The sequence below is a fragment of the Etheostoma spectabile genome, chromosome 16 (assembly GCF_008692095.1).
Source record: "Etheostoma spectabile isolate EspeVRDwgs_2016 chromosome 16, UIUC_Espe_1.0, whole genome shotgun sequence".
Lineage (NCBI taxonomy): Eukaryota > Metazoa > Chordata > Actinopteri > Perciformes > Percidae > Etheostoma > Etheostoma spectabile.
Window position 1 is genome coordinate 26,431,014 of NC_045748.1, and position 21,168 is coordinate 26,452,181.

The 21,168-nt window shown below is 40.5% G+C and overlaps 1 protein-coding gene across 1 annotated transcript in view; it reads left to right on the forward strand.

The window, feature by feature from the left end:
• Nucleotides 1-21,168, forward strand: part of LOC116704602 (leucine-rich repeat and fibronectin type III domain-containing protein 1-like protein) — a 202,054-nt gene that overhangs the window by 131,954 nt on the left and 48,932 nt on the right. The gene's annotated exons all lie outside the window — the stretch shown is intronic.

Here is a 21,168-nt window from a genome sequence, read left to right on the forward strand (position 1 = left end):
AATAACAGCACATGTGCATTTATTACTCAAATACTCCTTTATCCTCATTTTAAACTGTGTCATTGTTGGTAGGGAATGAACTTTCTTTTGCACCCTGCAAAAGATTAACACCACATCCAATATTAAATCAGTTAACTGATGACACAATACAGTAACATGAGATATTCAAAATAGATGATACATGGTTAACCCATGTGTTGTCCTCTAGTCAAATTGACCCATTTTCCAGCCAGATTCCAGATTCCAGTTTTATATCAGAAATATGGATTTCTTTCAACCAAATTGCCCGAAAATAACATGGATGATTCCATACAACATTCTTCAGGTAAAATTAATGATTACTTTCATTGACTTTTTTGAGTGTTTTATTCAATCTTAGAGCATTTTAATTCTTTTTTTAATGGTTTCAAAACATTATCCGGACTAAACTTTGACATCTACCCATCTGAGATCCACTCAACATCCTCTGATCTTAACTATTAGCCAAAATAATTCCTAATTTCTGCCTTTTTAACTAAAAAACTCATGTATAATTTGATACAAATGAAGTTTGTTGACCATGAATTCCAAGAATAAGTGTAAAACCTGTTATTAAACTACCTCATTTATTTTTTTTTAAACCCCAAAAAGCTGGAAAAAGTGACAAATAAATCAGAAAAAGCGGCAAAAACACTGGAAAAGCACCCACATTTTTTTCCAAATTTGACCTGGAAGTGCAAGTTCAAGGTTAACAGGAAGACAACACGAGGGTTAAACATAATCTGCTCTTACCAGTGTATCTCCATGTGTCCACATCAGTCCCACCGATCGGTCCCAAAACATCCCAGTTAGAGAGGAAATGCTAAACATATTCTTTCTAAATCTTGACAATCATTCCCTGAACAAACCAAGCAGAACTGCCATGTCACACCATCCAAATTGCCTTGAAAACTTTCCATTTTCTGCGTGTAGCTCGCTAGCTCGATGTTTGTTGTTTCCCAAAAAGTATGGATTACAAGGTGAGGGGCATCTGGAGGAACATCCGCTGGAGGTCATCCAGTAAATCAGCTGTTGTTGATTGAGACTATAAAGGAAATCTGCATAAGTGTTGGGTACTTGGGCAGTTACCCACAGGTTTGTAACCAAGACTCTTTCCAGTAACCAACAGAAGACAGGAAACACGACAGGTTTTTACTGCAAGGAGAGCTGCTGAGTGTCACCCCCGGCCATCTCCAGACCAACTCTAACCTTCTCCTTTTTATGGCATGAGTGAAGCAAGCTACATTCAAAGTCTGTGTGAGACGACACATACACAATAACAGGCAAAGTTCACAAATGAAAACACACTTAAGTCTGTAACATAAAAGCAGAATAAACCTTGAGCATGTTTAGCAACGTAAAATCTCTAACAGTCAGTCATTTCTGTTTAACTTCAAAATTCAAGTCAATGCACAATCGGTCCTGGAAATGTTACCCAAATACCATTTGGCCGCCCTTGATTATGAGCCCAATACATCGTGTGTAGTTCCAGGGAACTTCAGTCCCGATATGTGTGGATGTCAGTCAGGTGGGACTGACAAGCAGCCTGCGTTTTTTTGTTTTTTTTGTCTACCTTTCCTGGAAGTAAAACGTCGACATTGATCCGGGCCGCTGAGTGCAGGTTGTGGAGGCGTTTTACAGCCGAGCCCAACGGTAAACCTCCATCCCATTATCACACACACACACACACACACACACACACACACACACACACACACACACACACACACACACACCAAATCACTGATTGTCTTCGATCCTGTGATATAACAGGAGCAAAACACAATGATCTTTCTGGACAAAAGCCCCCAAAAATGGTTGATTTGGAGAAGTGCGACGTGCGTGATCAAAGGCGTATTAAATTGAATTTTTTATGAAAGGCAAACCCGATTTGTGTCTCGACTTTGATCTGCGCAGCCTTTGACGCAGATTCCACACTGCTGGCGAGCTGTGATCCCAGCGAGCTCGGCTGCTGGACACTGATTGGTTCTGGCTGCAGCGGCATTAATATGAGCGTTAACGTTCGGTTCTCCATCGCCGCGGAGAGAAGAACGAGCAGCCGACAACGATGGGGAAGAAGAAGGATTCAGATCCTATACTTAAAGCTTTAGTGTGTAGCTGTTTGATGTTAACGAACGCCTGTTACAGTCAGGCCAAATGAGTTGCTACAGAGTGATTAGCGACACAGAGAAAATCAGAAATCGCAGTATTCTTGTCCTAATACGTCAATGTCGTGGCGATATTATATATATCAAAGTTCTTTTTAATTCCCCAAAATAATATGATGGACTCCACCCAACGCTCATAGCCAAGTACAAATCTCTACTTTCATTAATTTTGGGGCGTCTTATCGAGAATATGAAAGTGTTTTTGAAATAGTGTTGAGTAAAAGTTGACATATTCCAGTCTGTGATTATCATCAACATCCATTCCTTTAATTTTAGTCTCAATAATTCCTAATTTCTGCTTTTCTAACTCAAACATTAGGTAGAATTTCCTATAAATGAGGTTTATTGACCATAAATTCCAAAAATAACTGTCAAACTAAAGTTAATAAGTTTGGTAATAGGTAAAACGTCAAAAAAAAGTGACGGGGACAGTGTGTAAAAAAAAAAAATAAAGAATTTTTTTTTTTAAATTGATGAAAAGTCAACAAAATTTGTTTTCATTTTAAAGGGAGACACACGGGGGTTAAAAACCCAGTTAAGCCATTTGCAATATTAAATTCCAAAATCAAAAGAAGTAGGGAGTAAAGTAGAAAGTGGGTAAAAAGAAAAGCTCAAGAAAGTAAAGACCTCACATTTACTTAAGTACAGTACTGATAAATTTATTTAAGCCGCAGCCATTTTCATGGGTCCCCTTTTAAGTTTTTTAAAAAAACTTTGCCAATGTCCTTCAAAAGGAAAACTATTGCAAAGACTATTTTTGGGAAAAGACGCTGCTCACAGTCTTTGTTTTGCTTTATTTGGGTTTTTTCCTGCTGGGGGATTTTTGAGTTAATTTTCCCAAAAGTCTGTTACCAAAGGGCCCCTTGGGGGTTTTAAAGGTGAAGCGCGGGGGCATTGGGGCCAACGCGTTTTGGGTTTATTTAAAAGTTTGGGTGTAATTAAGCAGAAGTCGGAGGGATTTAGTGATTTTTACATAAATTTTCAACGAGGTGGGTTTTTAGAAAAATCGATTTTCAAATCATGCCTCTCACTTGAAAGTTCGGATTTATTCATAAAAAACCTGGAATTTTTTCATTTTCAAAATTTTTAAAGATAAAAAACAAAAATGTAGCTTTGCCATTTTCCCGTCAACCAATACAAAACACAAGGGGGGAAAGGTTTTTAATCAGAAACATGTTAGTTACGGAATTAGTTTTTCAAAAAGTTAAAAACGGATTTCCCGGGAACGAAAAATGTGTCCTTTTGACCAGGGGGGAGTTTTCCATTTTTATTAAAGGGTAGCATTTAACCCATACCTGAAAGGAAGGAGGGTGGGAGATTTCCCTTTTCCCTTTAAATTCAGTCTCTTGGCAACTACCCATTCCCAGTTCCAACAGTTGCCGCTTATAGTTGGAATTGTCTTGTTATTGGGGAGCACCACAAAAAAGCAAGTCCAGCCTCGGGTGAAGGGGCCGCTGATACGCTCTGGAGTACCAATCAAATAGTCTAGACCTGAGATGGATCTTTTAAGATGCTTTGTTTTTAAGATGTTTCTATGTATAAAAAACTGGACAATCTAGAAAAGTCTTGTCCTGCTGAATAACTAATGAACTGATATTGTTACTGAAAAATCTTTGATTGAATCGATATTAAATTCAATCGGAAATGGAATTAAATCAGCAGTATTTTTTTGACATGCCTTCCTACACCCTGTAACGCCCTGCTACACCCTGTAACGCCCTGCTACATCCTGTAACGCCCTGCTACACCCTGTAACGCCCTGCTACACCCTGTAACGCCCTGCTACACCCTGTAACGCCCTGCTACACCCTGTAACGCCCTGCTACACCCTGTAACGCCCTGCTACATCCTGTAACGCCCTGCTACACCCTGTAACGCCCTGCTACACCCTGTAACGCCCTGCTACATCCTGTAACGCCCTGCTACACCCTGTAACGCCCTGCAAACATCCTGTACGCCTGCTACAACCCTGTAACGCCCTGCTACACCCTGTAACGCCCTGTACATCCTGAAACGCCCTGCTACACCTGTAACGCCCTGCTACACCCGTAACGCCCTGTACTCCTGTAACGCCCTGCTACACCCGGTAACGCCCGGCTACTCCTGTAACGCTGCTATCCCCTGCTACTCCTGTAACGCCCTGCTACACCCTGTAACGCCCTGCTACACCTCTAAACGCCCTGCTATGTCTGCTACACCAGTAAGCCCTGGCGTTAACACCCTGTAACGCCCTACTATGCCCTGCTACATCCTGTTATGCCCTGCTATGCTCTGCTACACCCTGTTATGCCCTGCTACATCCTGTAACGCCCTGCTACATCCTGTAACGGCCTGCTACACCCTGTAATGCCCTGCTATCCCATGCTACATCATGCAATTCCCTGCTACGCCATGAACTACCACAACTACTATTTCTAGTCCTAGTTCCATTATCTTTATTGTGACTGTTACTGTTGCACCCCCAACCGGCCCCGTCAGACACCACCTATCAAGAGCCTTTTAGGTCTTTGTAAATTATAGAGTGTGGTCTAGACTCACTCCATCAAGTGTCTTGAGATAACTCTTGTTATGATTCAAAACTATAAATAAAATCGATTTTGGAAGGCAATGGTTTTTTTCCCGGCATCATAGTGTTAAATATTCAATAATTGCTGCAGCAACAAATGTAGAAAAATTAATTATAAACATAACCAGCAGCGATGACTGGGAATGTGACAGATTAAAAAGTGTGAGATGCCCCCGTTGCTGAGAATGGCCCTGACTGATATTGATTACAGCTCCCAGTTAGAGCAGGAAGCTGCCAGCTCCACCCGGCCTGGCTGGAATGAGCGGAGCAGTGACGGCTGCAGAAATGAAATGACATTCAGATATAAGAGACAATCTCCATGACACACAGTCGCCGTGTGGAACATGGCGGCGTCGTCGATATGAATGAGTGATGGATATTAATTGAAATGGCAATTTTTTCCTGCATGCCTCTCTTCTGCTTTTTTGCACATGCATGCCCGAGAAAACACACACACATACACACACACACACACACACACACACACAGACTTTCACACACACACACACACACTCTGCAACACACACACACACACACACACACACACACACACACACACACTCTCTGCAACACACACACACACACACACACTCTCTGCAACACAAACACAAAAACACGCACGCCCACACAAAGACAGACAGACAAACACACACACACACACACACACACACACACACACACAAAGACAGACAGACAGACACATACACACACTGCCACACACACACACACACACTCTACCACACAAACTGACACACACACATCATATCTCAATGTGCAGCATTAATGGCTTTTTCCATCTGTTGCTGTAAACTTGTATTATTACTTATATTTTTTCATCTACCTATTCTTGATGCAGTTGTGTCTTCACTTGTGCAGATTTGAGTTCTGAAGAACAACGTTCCAGTTCATGTCCTTCATTCATCATCATTTTTTTTAGACATTAAACTGTATCTGCGGTATGGCAACAGCATTCACGTAGGAGGAATAGTGTCACAGTTTAGACATTTTTCTCCGAAACATCATTCCATTCCCAATTTATTTTATCAGCAAATCATACAATCAGGGCCAATGATGAAGGGAAGGCTCCAGCCCGGAACGGAGGATAAGTGCTTCAGTTAGCCGTGGACGGGATGGCTTTGCTGGACTATAGCTTTAAATAAATCCCTGTTCGTTCTTTCTTTCTATCTATCTATTTTTAAAGAGTCTTCCTGGGGAGCTGCTGGGCGGCTGACAGGAGGACGTCCTCTGCTCTGATCAGGGAAAGAACATGCACATGAAAGGGTTCAGCTTTAGACACATGTACGTGGTGTGGTCACCAACTGTTACATTTCCTTTTCTTCTTATAGAACAGTGGTTCTTAATCTCTTTACAATACCGCCTTTGAAGTATTCTTGTCAGCTAAGTCCCCCAAGACCATGCAGCGCAAAAAGAAACTATTAAGTAGAAAAAGAAGCCTATTAAAAGAGGTACGCTGCGTTATCTGAGTCGGATTCACTCAACTACCTCATTACTGAAAAAAAAACTTAAATTATACATTTCAGATGTTTAGAATCCATCACTAACTTCATTCATTACACTGTAACAAATTTAACGTCAAATTTACAGTAACTTACTGGCAACAATTGTCCAGCAAGTTCCTGTGAAGTCTTTTTAGAGTAAAGGTAGCGGACTTCCATTCACACTATAATACAGTAAAATACAAAACAATTAAACTCAACATAAGATGAAACAATAAAAATACAGTAGTTTACTATTTACAGTACTATATTGGCTATATTGGGATTTTTTTTACAGTATTACTTAGACTACTGTGATTTTGTCATGTTGACAAGGTTGTAATGTAACTTTACAGCATTCTACTGTGTATATTATTAATTATTTTGGGAATGAGACATGACTGATGTTTTTCAATGAACTTTTTTTTTTTTTTTTAACCTTACGTACCCCCTACGGTACTCCAAAGTTCCCCTAGGTGTATACAGTCATTGGGGTACTGGAGTATCTAGATCTTTTTATTTAAAATTTTGTCTCAGAAAAACAAAAACGTCCAGGTCGGCGGGAAGAAAACACGAGGGTTAAACAGCATGAACGATGTGAATCTTATTCTGCCTTTTGAAGAAAAAATTGAAATTAAACAACTTGGTGCTCGCCAGCCGCGGGATATTATTATCAACCAAACCTCTGGTAAAAATCAGAGGGCGGGTCTTGGCGTAGCCATAGTGGGGTGGAAAAGTATCAACGTGGCTAACTGCTAGCTTAGCTGTCGGTACACGATCCGTCCTGCGCATGTGCAATAAATTAGCGCACGCGCAGATGATAATCATGATGTACGAGGATTTACGACACTGCACGATCTGTTCCACAGTAGCGGTCTGCTGTTAGCCTCCACCGCAAAGCTAACGACGCTAGTTTAGCCAACAGCTAATTCGGCTAACCGCTAGCTGGCAGCTTTATTCAGCCTAAAATAACTTTACTCAAACTAAACAGCGGGAAAAGCAGCTCCAGCTAAATTAAGACTTTACAGTAATAATAAAGACAAGTATTGAGTGATTGGATTTTAAATGAGCACAAGTAAAGTAGAACTGACGTAACAGCTGTTAAATATTTTAACGGTCATTTTATTTTTAACTTTTGTGGCTGTCTCAGCTAGCTGTTAGCCGAATTAGCTGTTAGCTAAACTAACGTCGTAAATCCGCGTTCATCATGATATCATCTGCGCGACATATTGCACATGTGCAGAAGGGATCGTGCAGGCAGGACGGATCGTGTATCGAAATTATCAGTGAAGTTTCTATTTGTGCTTTTTTTTATTTTTGTCCTTCCCGAGTTTGTCATTCGGATTCGGGAACATGGTTTCAGGACCTCAAGCGTCTTTCTGAGAAGAGTTAACAAACATGAAAGCAGCAGGACAACAAGGTGAAATTGAGAAAACATGGCTAACGTTACCCGAAATGACGGCGCTAACAAACGGGGAACAGAGCCGTTTTAACAGCACGAGGAGAACAGGTATGTGCTCAGTCAACTGAAATAATTTCTGGAATAATTTTTGCCAAATTGTACATTTTTCTCGCTTTATCATCTGTGCAAAAGTAGTTGTTGACTCTTGTTCCTTGTGCATTCATGAATGTATTCATGAGATTTACAGCCTCATTAGCAGAAGCTAATGGGACTCCTGCAAGCAATCGCAGATTATAGAAATTATTACATATGTTCAGCATCCTGTACTTGTTGCAGCATGTCATTCATCGATGTGAATGCTAACAGTCTGTATACATATGAGTGATTGGTGGTTAGACTTCCTCCACCAGTGCAGCAGCAGCTGGCCCTGGGAATGTCAGTTATTATTATTTTAATTCCATTTGAAATGCAGCATCGACAACAGGCTGGCTGGAGCAGAGCAGCACTGTGAGACAGACAGACACAGAGAGAGACACACAGACAGACACACATTCAGATAGACAGACACACAGAGACAGACACACAGAGACAGACACACAGAAAGACAAACAAAGAGGCAGACAGACAAAAACGCAGACAGAGAGACAGACAGTCAACACGCGCACACACACAAACAGTAACACACAGAGACAGACAGACAACACATACATAGACAGTGATGCTCAGAGACAGACAGACAGACAGACAACACATACACAGACAGTAATACAGACAGAGAGACAACACATACAGTAATGCACAGAGACAGTCAGTCAGACAGACAGAAAGACAGACAGACAACACATGCACAGACAGTAAAGCAGACAGACAGAAGAACAGGCAGACAACACATACACAGACAGTAAAGCACAGAGACAGTCGAACAGACAGTCAGACAGACAGATAGGACAGACAGACAGACTGTGGCAGAAGTGTTCAGTCTGATTCATATCTCCTACTGTGAGAGGGGTCATAATCAGCTTGCAGAGTCCTGTCTGACACATGAGTCAGACGGTACTTTCACAACGGGAACATTACCAGACGGGAAATAATGTAACACGAGAGGACACGACATGGAAAAGGCATCCACAGCTTTTTATGAGCATTTTACATCACAAGAATTCATCTGGTACCAAATTCTGGGAGACAGTTTAAGAAAAAAATGACAATTACGGGGTGGAAGTAGCTCAGTTCGTTTAAAAAAAAAAATAAATGTATTGATCATTATACATGCCAATACCGATAGATCGGGAAATGGCTAATATCGGCCGATAATACCGGCCCGCCAATATATCAGTCACGATCTAATCCGTAATAATCCAGTGATAGACATTTCAGGATGAGCACAACTTTTATAGGAAATATTTTCGCGAGTTTAAGCGGGAATTCAATTCGTATGCTCCCCATAGATAGTAGCCTACGTATGCTAGTCTTCCTTTCTTGATGTGAATGTCCTGCCATTCACAAAGATAATTGGTGTCCTTAAAAGGTTGTATTTTCCAAATTTCTTTGAATCAAGGCATTAAGATCAATTTCCAAAAGATGTGTAATGATTCCTCTTTTTAATCAACTTCAGCACGGGTGTGTAAACTTATTCCAGCTGCTGTACATAGATGTTATTGATCCAACAACACAGCAAGGTTCCCCATATGAGCGTAGTATCTAATAGATGTAGCCCAGATCTTATGAGGGTACAGCAGGAAGCTTGAATACAAAGGAGAGTAGGGCTTGAACAAGAGGACAGCAAAGTGGGGGTTTATTCCCTATACATGTGACATGTGCCGGCCACACAGCAGCATGTGATGTGTAGAACGTATTAAATAGGGAGTATGTATTCTGGGATACAGCAGCAAGCGCATGCACCAGATAATGACAGCTGTGGAGTTTATGGAGACACAGAAGAAATGAGTCCAGAATATTTTATTTACAGGGTGATAAATGTAAAGTGATCCAACCTACCTGTCAGTCTCTGTTGCTGCTCCAGTTTGCTGTAGCACAATGGCCTCCCTTTCCTGTCAGCCTTGAGAGAGAGAGAGAGAGAGAGAGAGAGAGAGAGAGAGAGAGAGAGAGAGAGAGAGAGAGGTGTGTGTGTGTGTGTGGCATGCACATGCATGTTTGCGTGTGTGTGCATGTTCCTAGAGATGTAGCCCAACATCCCCACCAACTGGATGAAAAATGCAGCGTCTGTAACATACATTCTTTTTTTCTACCTTCTGTTGTGTCTCATCCTTCCCTTCTCCCCTCTCCACCCACCCCTCCTCAGCCTCCTCTCTCACCAACCTCCACCTCCTCCTCCCCCTTCCCCCCATCCTTTCTTCTACAACAACCCTAGCCCTTTCTTAATGTCAAAGAAGGATCTTCCAAAGCCAGAATTTGGAGGATGCTACGTCATCGACATCCCTCGAAGGACAGTTCCAATGTCGAGGATCCCCCAAATTCTTCCAAGGACTGAGTCCTTCATCCAGAAAATTTCCCATAGACAGCAAAGGATGCATCTGTGTATCCCCCAAATCACCCCCAATCACATCGGCATGGGCCTTAAAAGTCCTTTATCGGACGGGCTCTAGTGTAGTTTCTCCATCATGAACTTAACTGACAACTGCTGACCATTTAACACACTAACGCCTACCTTTACTGTGTTAGTGGGTGTCTATCAGTGGTGTTATTAGGACTTTTCATATGTTGGTCGTAGCTTGTGTGTCTACGCTACTATTGAACCTTTCTCACTTGCAGTTTACTGCATATCATATGATAGACTTAGACTTCTCTTTATTGATCCTTTTGGGATGACTCCCGCAAGGAAATTAGCTCGTTAGCTCCTTAACAACTGAAAAGCTCAGCAGCTCCACATCTATTTCGTCCAGTGAAATGCAGCGCGGTAGTGAAGGCGGCAAAACAAATTCAATGAAGCAAGCACGCAATGAATTCCACTTGCTAGCCTGTTCCTTTGCATGCTCTCCGGATGCTAAGGAGGAGCCTGGCCGGGCCTCGGAAGGACCGGACTAGGAAGGACCACCGAGGAAGGATGCTCGACATTGAGAAACGACTCCTGTCTATCTCCTGTTTCCTCCATTTCCTTTTATTCATTTGCTCGTTTTCTCCTCTGTTCTTCATTGCCTTCACCTTTCCTTCCTCTTCTCTTCCCAGATGTGATCCTCCTCCTCCTCACTAGAGTTGTTCCCATACGATACTAGTATCAAAACAACAAGCTCCAATATGTCCTTTAGCCCAGGAAAAAACTCTCAACAACTCTAATGTAGGGCGGCACGATTAATTGCGATGTCACTGTGTGAGATTACATAAGCGCCAAAAAATTTGCGATTTAAGTAAACACCATTTTTTTTATTCATGACGCTCTACTCTCGCACATTTTTAGTCGTTTAATCTTTTACCTTCATCCGTATTGTATTTGTTTTTTGTCAGCCGCCTCCTATTAGCACATGCTGATTGGGTTTCATGTCTTCGTGGGCCCCGCGTAGAAAAACCTGAAAAATCCATCATTCAGAGGTGCTGATGTGAGGTTGGTGGGGGGGGGGGGGCTCAGCCACTCCCAGCTCATACTGAGCAGGAGGCAGAAGAAGTCCTTTCCAGTATTATCACTGAGACACAGAACTAAGCAACAGAGACATGCTGCTGGCCCTGTGAGGGTGTACTGAAACAGCGGTGCTTTGAGATGAATGCTAACTTCAGAGTGAACACTTGGGTGAGAGTGGGGAGTACAGAGACAAGTAGGTAAACTTTATTTATATAGCGCCTTTCACAGACAAGAGGGGCAACACATAAAATACTAAACCATATTGCTAGTTAAAGGCTTGTCTCAAAAGATGTGTAAGGAGTATTTTTTTTTTTTTTTTAAGTTTACACTGAATCCAAGGTTCTCAAGGTTTTTAAGCCACCAAAGAAAAGGCTCGATCGTCTCTGGTTTAAAACTTGTCCTGGGGACAGTTAAAAGGTCTCGGCCTGAAGACCTCAGAGAGAGACCAGAAGCGTGGGCTTGCAATAGATCCTGGATGTAAGAGGGAGCTTGACCATGCAAGGCTCTACAAGTAGTGATTCAAATCTATTTTAAAATGCACTCTAAAACCTCTTGGTAGCCAATGAAGAGCCTCAAGCTCTGGAGTAATGTGCGATCTCCTGCTGGTCGAAAAGTAACTGTATCTTAATATTGTTTTTTGTTACTGTTTACAAGTCATTAAATATATCTATTCTTTGCAGACCACTATATGTATATATTTATGTTTCTGTTTTAAAAATGAGTAACATTAATGTATTACTGCTCGGTTTTATGAGGAAATCCTTGTGGCCCATAGATAAGACTGTTGTTGTGAAGCATCACTCTTACAACGTACCTAATAGGCAAACCATTATTACAACTTATGATTTGTTTCTAGCTGCACTGAGCATTTAATAAAGGCTCACATCATGTATACGTGTGTACACACACACACATACAGTATATATCACATGCATATAGAGTTATCACATGCATATAGGGTTATCACATGCATACAGGGTTATTACATGCAGACAGGGTTATCACATGCAGACGGGGTTATCACATGCATACAATATATATCACATATATATATGTGATATATATATATTGCACTACTTACCTTTTTGCACTACCTACATTTCATTTGCACTGCTGACTGTTTATTTATATACAGTACCAATTGTTTACATTTACATCCGCACTACCGTACTTTAACTGTAATATGCAATTACTTTCCACCGCACTTTAATTCGGATAGTTTCTGCCCAAACTTTACCTTATTTCATTAGTATATTATGCTGTTTGCACATATCTGTAAAAAATTTGCAATTATAGTAATATCCACCAAATTCCTAGCTGTAAATCTTGCTCACAATACCTGTTATCTATATTTTGTATTCATAGGACAAACCCATCTGTAAAACTCTGTTTATAATAGTATTCTTTTCTATATTTATTCATTACATATCCATGTCTTGCACTTACGGAACCAGTGTATATCCTGCACTTACTGCTATTGCACTTCTGGTTAGACCCAAACTGCATTTCGTTGCCTTGTACCTGTACATGTGTAATGACAATAAAGTTGAATCTAATCTAATCTAATCTAATATCACATGCATACAGGGTCATCAGGTATCAAATAAGTACTCTGTATTGGCTGATACCTTAGTACAGGTATCAGGAAGAAAGAAAAGGGTGTTGGTACGTCTCTATCTCTCTCTTCTTCTTTTCCTCTTGTCCTAGTGTAATTTCACTTCTCTTCTCCTGCCCAGCTCCTTGCTGGTGTTGTTTATCTCAGACTATAAGGTGACATGTCAGCTGAAATAATTAGCTGGCTCCTCAAGCGTGCGTGATTGTGTCTCTGCGACGGTTTTGTGTGTGTGTGTGTGTGTGTGTGTGTGTGTTTTAATAGGATGTGTTGTCTCTGTCTATAAGCAGCTAACAAACTTGTGGACCGACCTTCTCATCTTCCAAACGTTGCTCGATGTGCTCCACTGTCGGCGCCATATGAATTTAAAGTTATTTCTACTCAGCAGTGAAGCCGCATGAGTGTCCGTTAACATTTTTTATGTCGGTCGAAGAAATGACAATTCAAGAGTTTCTGTAAATGGACTTTACCACAGCCTGCACAGCAGCAAGCTGTGCTTTTCTGCATTTCTCTAGTAATCCGTTGATATATTACCTGGATGAATGGATTAGTTGTGAAAACTGTCGATCATTGACGACGTCCTCTCGTCTTGTCCACAACTGAAAGAGATCCAGTTTACTTTCACAGAGGAGAGAAGGAACTAGAACATATTCATGTTTGCATTGTCATTAGCAGCATGTTAGCATGTTGCAGTTAGCATTCATCTCAAAGCACCGCGGTGTTTCAGTACACCCTCACAGGGCCAGCAGCATGTCTCTGTTGCTTAGTTCTGTGTCTCAGTGATAATACTGGAGAGGACTTCTTCTGCCTCCTGCTCAGTATGGGTCGGGAGTGTCTGCGCCCCCCCCCCACCCCACCCCACCCCCACCAACCTCACATTAGCACCTCTGATTGATGGATCTTTCAGGTTTTTCTACGCAGGGCCCACAAAGACATGAAACCCAATCAGCATGTACTAAATCAACACGTCATACATGTATTTCATTATTGTCTCATGTAGGAAACGAGGACATAATCTCACCGTTTTACAGACGCCCCCCCAAGGATGTCATTTCATCATGCGAGGGTATATATATGGGATGGGCATAAATACATGTATTATTAAACAGGATGCTTAAATATGAAGGGGCCGAGTGAACACTGGGATGAAAGGGGGAGATATGAGAGAGAGAGAGAGAGAGAGAGAGGGGAATGTGATGAGAGATGCACAGAGAGATGGAGGTTATTTCGAGAGACGGAGGAATAAATGATCTTATAGTGAAAGATAGACATACAAAGGGATGGATTGAGGCAGTGGTTCAGATGGAGGAAAGAAGTGATGAGAGGATGGCCAGAGAGACGGATGGAGGGATGTTGTGTGTGTCTGAAGAGAGGGAGACCAAGAGAGAGATGTGACAGAATACAGGCGAAAAAGAGTAGACGGGAGGATGCAGGTGGAGGGAGAAATGGAGCGATTTTGAAAGCAGAAGGGCTTTAAGTTGAGAAAGAGAAGGATGAAAAGGACGGAGGAGAGGACGACAGAGATGCAGAAGAGCTGCTTGGCATTTTTGGCACGCTGAGCTGACCTGACTTAACAAATGAAATCTGTTCTCAGAGCAGCGGCGACACATCCCCCCCGAAACCTCTTCTGCTAAATAACCTGAAGATAATTTCACACGGGCGTAGTCAGACCGAGCTCAGTCTTTTAAGATTCTGGGATCTGTATTTTGTACTGCACACGAAGCGTGGTCAACAGGCATAGTTCAAATGACTCTGTACGTGATTGGATAGTCCTTCAACCAATCAGAGCAACGATCCGGGGGAGGGGCTTTGCAGAACCGGTCGGTAGTAGTTGTAGGAAATGTTCCAGGGCAAGTATCAGACAAAACGTCCCGCGATGGTGGCAGCCACGTTGAATGTAAAGAAAACGTCCTGCTGTTGCTGCTGTATTGTCATCTTTTCATCACGCCAATAGCGCATCAGGTAGATAAGCCAGTTTGTGATTGGTCGCCGCAGATTTGGAAGCAGGAGAGAAAGATGTACAGGTTTCCAGCCGAAGTCAAATGGCCGTCAGATCAGGCAGGGTTACCCAGTCTAATACTTAATTAGGGCTTACTTTCATTAAATGTGGGTGTTTTTATCTAAATTATAGCATTTGAATTTTTTTTTTTTTCTTGTGTTGTCTTCCCGTCATCAATGAAAAAAGTTTTTTTCAACACTATTATTGCTTTTTCCAACATTTTTGTCATTTTTTCAATGTTGTGGTTTTTTTTTTCAAAGTTATTTGATATTTCTAATATAGGAACTTTTTGAACATGGGTCAAATTTGACCCGAGGACAACATCAGAGTTAATAAAGAAAAGGTTAGAAAAAAACACAGAAAAAGATGACTAAATCATCGGGAAAAGTGACAAAAGTGTGGAAAAAAATAACCAAAACCAAGGTCAAACAAGATTTTTACCCCGAAACCCAAAAGTTGTATAGTCGGCAGAAAGACAACACAAGGGTTAAGAGCAATGTACCAAACAATCGTTTGGGTCATAAACTGGAAAATAAGCAAATATAATCTGTTTTATCTCCAAAGTCGTGCTGTAACGGGCTCTCTCAGTGATTTATTTAAATATTATTATTTATTGTTTTTAACCAGTTTTGTTCATTTTGGGGTTTCCTTTACTCAGCATAATGAGCAAATATTGAAAGAACCAGACAATGCATAGATTTCTTTTGAATAACTTAACCCTATTTGTGTTTCCATCAACGCATTTTTATGCACATTTTGATATAGCGCATTAGAAAATGTTGACAAAAACGGCAAAATTTTAAAAAAACAAAGTCAAATTTGCAAAAAAGTGTGTTTAAAAAAAAAAAGTTAATGTGCAAAATTTCCTTGCGGGAGTCATCCCAAAAAGGATTAATAAAGAGAAGTGTAAGTCTAGACCCAATAAGTTGTTGACATAGCGAGCATGTAACTGATCATTGCTGCGTTCCAGGCACATTACGGCCCAAATTCTTTTATTGTGTTTTTCATTATTTATCATTGCCTTATGCTTCGTGTCACACAGCTTAACTCTGAGTTTGGTAAACGTGCTTTTAGTTTCTCTCCATCCTACCCCTGCTCCCCGCCACCTTTAAGGTTGTAGTTTCAGATCACTTCACTTCTGCGTGAGGATTAATTCCTTGTCTTGTGCTTCTTAAATAAAGGTTATGATCGTGATGATGATTTTTTTTTTTTCGCTCCTCCTCCCCGAGCCCCGTCTCCGCCTCTACGACGTGTAACGTTAAGACAACCAATCACAAACATTACATTAGATCTCGGTAGAAGCATGCTGCGTGCTGATTGGCTCACTGACGCTGAGGAGATTTACTCCTTTGAGTAGGAGCAGGAGACCTTCAACATCTTCACATTTAACGATAAAACATGATTCATAAGATCATGCAAACAGTTTCTTTTAATATTTTAATAGCTTTGTTTTCTTTGCCACCTACATGTTTGTTGTTGGCCCGGTTTAATATGCAACTTCATTTTATACAATATATGTAGTAATATATGTAGTAATATATGTAGTAATATATGTAGTAGGGGGTCCCTGATCCATCTCTCTCTCTTAACATCCTCCAGACTTTAACTTGCACTGGAGAAACTTCCCAGCGTAGTATTAGTACCTGTTACTGAAGTAAAGGAGCAAAATACTTTTCCGTGAGTCAAAACTTCAACAAGAAATAGTTTTGGGTGGCAGTCTGTGTGTGTGTGTGTGTTGTGTGTGTGTGTGTGTGTGTGTGTGTGTGTGTGTGTGTGTGTGTGTGTGTGTGTGGGTGTGTGGTGTGTGTAACCTCACACTGATCACGGGTGAAACTTTGTGTTCACCCTAGTGAACTCCTGCGAGGCTTTATATATTCTCACTCAAGTGACAATCGCTGCTCATGATTGCCCGCGCTCGCTCTCCCTTCACGTGCACACACGTGTGGTGCACGCACTCTCCAATTACCCATTGACATTTGAGTGTAGTCCCAGTTGTTGTTTTTTCAAATTTCCCAAAAATTTCCCGGGGGTTATCTCTTTTCCTTTTCCTCTCCCATTTTCCTTTCCCTTTTTGCCCCGACCCGCCCCCCAACCCCCCACCCCCCCCCCCGTTAGAGGACGCGTGCCCCTTTTTTCGATTCTGCTCCGCGTGAGGGGCATTTAAATATTTCAGCGCTTAAAAAAAGAGACGGCTCTTTCCGCTGTTTTTCGCAATGACCTTTTCCCCCCACTCGCTCAGAAAACGAATCGGGGGGGCCCCTTTTTAGAGAGGGACTGTGGGAGTATGAAACCCCCCCACAACACACACACAACACATGTAGGAAGAAAAGAGTTTGTGTGCTGCCTTCCTTTTTTCCCCTTCTCTCCTCTTTGTGTGCCCCTTTTTCTCCCCCCCCTGTAAGGATTCGGGGCTCCGGAGCCCAATGAAAACCCAAAGGAGAGAAACAAATCAAAAAGGTTTCTTTAGGCCCCCGGCGGGGGGATTATTATATTTATCACCAAAAACATTATAAATTTTGGGGTGGGGAATAATCGTGCGGGGATAATTTTTGGGGTTTAAAGTTTCTAGGGGGGGTTTTTGATGGAAAGGGGGTGGTTAATTACTATAAGTGAGTTTTCTTTCACTTTCCCAGGACAATTACCCCAAAAAGATCCAAAGATAAAAAAAAATTTCCCTCCCTCTTTCCCTCCTCCCTTGCGGCCCTCCTTTTTTTTGGCTTTCCCTTTTTCTGAAAATTATTTTTCATTTTATTTAAAATGCCGGGCTCCCGGTGTCCCTTTTAAAAGCCCGGGGAAAAACATAAGGGAAGGGTTTTCTTCTTAGACAAAAGTAAAAACATAGAAAATTCCCGTACAGCTTTTCCGACATTTGGAATAAATTTTCCTTTACCAGGGATACGCATTGGGGGAAAGATGCTTCTTTGCCATTAACATTTTAAATAAAAAAAGGAGCGATGATTGGGGGGTGGTGGAATGAAATAATAATTTACTGAGTACTTAAGCACAAACCCGGGGCTACTTTATTTATTCACTCCTAATTCAGAGAAAAAAATTTTTACTTTTTTTACTCCACTAATTCTTTAAGTCACATTGAGATTAATGCCACAAAACACACAGTTTTTTTAAAAAACTAGTTTTTTTAAATAACCCAGCAACAATATAAAAGCCTACAAGTCCGGACATGATTTAGCCATTAAAAAACACAACAGATTGGATCATTTTTAGTATTTTCCTCCATTAAGTAACTTTTTAAAATTTTTAACATCAAAATTTTTTTTCCTCCCGGGTCCCCAAATTTTTTTTTTTTTTTTTTTCCCCCCCCCCCCCTTTCCCCCCCCCCGAAATGTTTTTTTTTTTTCCCAAAAACGATTTATTCCACACAACGCCTTGCCAGTACAAATCCATTTTTTTAATTTTTGGGGTTTTTTCTTTTATAGCTTGTAAAAAATGGAAGTGTTTTGAAAAGTATTGGAAAGTTTAAAATTTCCCCTCTGGGTATCACAACATCCTTCCTTTAATTTTAGTCTCATAATTCCTATTTGCTTTTCTAAAAAAAACATCAGGTAAATTCCCCAAAATGAGTTTATTGCCATAAAAACCAAAAAAAAAACTGTGAAAAAAAAGTTAATAAAATTTGGTTACTTGAAAATGTCAACAAAAAAGTGCCAAACATGGAAAAAAGTGTTTAAAAAAAGGCAAAAAACTGGGAAAAAGGGGAAAAAAAACGTCAATAAAAAGAAGGAAAACAAACACAAGGGTTTTCAAGAAATTTTTGATGTACTTTTTCTTTACTAAATACTCAGATTATTTTTTTTTTTTCTTTTCAGGCTCATATTGTTTTTTGAGGTGCCAAATAGGTTATGTGGTTTTATATGTTTATTTTATAAATATATATATACACTATCGGTCAAAAGTTTGGGGTCACTTAGAGATTTCCATTGCACTTCCATTATAGACAGAATACCAGCTGAGATCAGTTGCATTGTTTTTTACACAGGGCAGTAGGCAAGGCAAGGCAAGGCAGCTTTATTTGTAGAGCACATTTCAGCAACAGGGCAATTCAAAGTGCTTTACACAAATCAGTTAAACAGAATAAAACACAAGTACAAACAGTTAAAAGTCATAAGCATTAAAAATCAATAAGACACATGAATAGACAGTTAAAACAAAATAGAAACATTAGGACACATAAAACACAAGAATAAAAGTTACAGTGAAACAATAAGAAAGAAATGAGCATAATTTAAAGAAAGGCAGCATCAAAAAAAAAAGGTCTTCAGCCTTGATTTAAAAGAACTGAGAGTAGCAGCGGATCTGCAGGTTTCTGGGAGTTTATTCCAGATATGAGGAGCATAGAAAACTGAAAGCTGCTTCACCCTGTTTAGTTCTGACTTTTGGGACAGAAAGTAGACCTGTCCAGATGACCCGAGAGGTCTGGGGGGGTCATAGTGTAGTAGCAGATCAGAAATGATTTTGGACCTAAACGTTAAGGGATTTATTAAACTAGCAAGAGTACTTTGAAATCAATTCTTTGAGACACAGGAAGCCAGTGTAAAGACTTCAGAACTGGAGTGATGTGATCCAGTCTCTTGGTCTTAGTGAGGACTCGAGCAGCAGCGTTCTGAATCAGCTGCAGCTGTCTGATTGATTTTTTAGGGAGACCTGTAAAGACCCCGTTACAGTCGTCAAGTCTACTGAAGATGAAAGCATGGACCAGTTTTTCCAAGTCCTGTTGACACATAAGTCCTTTAACCCTTGATATGTTCTTTAGGTGATAGTAGGCTGACTTTGTAATTGTCTTAATGTGGCTGTTAAAGTTCAGGTCTGAGTCCATGACTACACCCAGATTTCTGGCTTTGTCTGTTGTTTTTAACATTGTTGTTTGAAGCTGAGCGCAGACTTTTAATCGTTCCTCTTTTTTTCCAAAAACAACTACCTCAGTTTTTCCTTCATTTAATTTCAGAAAGTTCTGGCACATCCAGTCGTTAATTTGTTCGATGCACTTAGTCAGTTTTTGTATTGGACTATAGTCCCCTGGCGATAAGGTTATGTAAATTTGTGTGTCATCCGCATAACTATGGTAACTTATTTTGTTTTTCTCCATAATCTGTGCCAGTGGAAGCATGTAGATGTTAAACAGAAGAGGCCCCAGAATGGAGCCTTGCGGAACTCCGCACGTCATATTTGTACGCTCAGATATATAATTACCTATTGACACAAAGTAATTCCTATTCTTTAGGTAGGATTCAAACCAGTTTAGTACAAAGCCAGAAAGTCCTACCCCATTTCCAATCGGTCTAGTAGTATGTCATGGTCGACCGTGTCAAATGCAGCACTGAGATCAGTATACTAAGATTGAAATTTTGCCACTATCTGTGTTAGGTGGATGTCATTAAAGACTTTGACAAGAGCCGTTTCAGGTGCTGTGTGTGGTCAAAAACCCCGACTGAAAGTATCAAAACTGTGCTTAGTGACAAGAAATGGTTGAGTTGTTGAAAGACCTACTTTTCAATGATTTTACTTAAAACGGAAGGTTTGATTTGGCCTATAGTTGCTCATTAGTGACTTGTCTAGGTGTGTCTTTTTTAAAAGTGGCTTGATTACTGCAGTTTTCAGGGCCTGTGGAAAGATACCTGAAAGAAGAATGTGTTCACAATCTGTAGAAGATCAGAAGTCAAACAATTGGAAACATTTTTGAAAAGTCCCGTTGGTAGAATACAAGGCAACAGGTCGAGGTTTTCAGATTTGAATAATGTCCTCCAGGTTTATAATCAGATTAATTATGTGCTGACATAATTGCAAATAGGTTTGCCAGTGTTTTTCTAGTTAGTTCTTTATAATGATATCAGATTAGTAAACATAATGTGCCTTTGGATGATTGAATGAATGGTTGCTGATAATGGGCAATGTAGATATTGCATTAAAGATCAGCCCCCCCACTCAGATCAGCTGGTATTCTGTCTATAATGGAGTGGTATGGAAATTTTTAAGTGACCCCAAACTTTTGACCGGTAGTGTGTATATATAATTTTTTTTTTTATATATATATAAAAAAAAAAATATATATATATATATATATATATATATATATATATATATTTTTTTTTTTTTCTTTCGGATTGTACCACAGACACATAAAAGGGATTTCTTTTTATTCTTCAGATTTGGGGAAGTGCAAGTTTAGCGATACTTGGCTTGGACCAAAAATGTCGGGCTTAGTTGCTGTTGTGATAAAGGTCTTACATGGTCTTACGTTTGACTCGGTGAAACCAGCAGAAACGTCCGGGTCCCCTGCAGGATTGTGACCTGACTCGTTCCGCTGTTGTGTTTTGT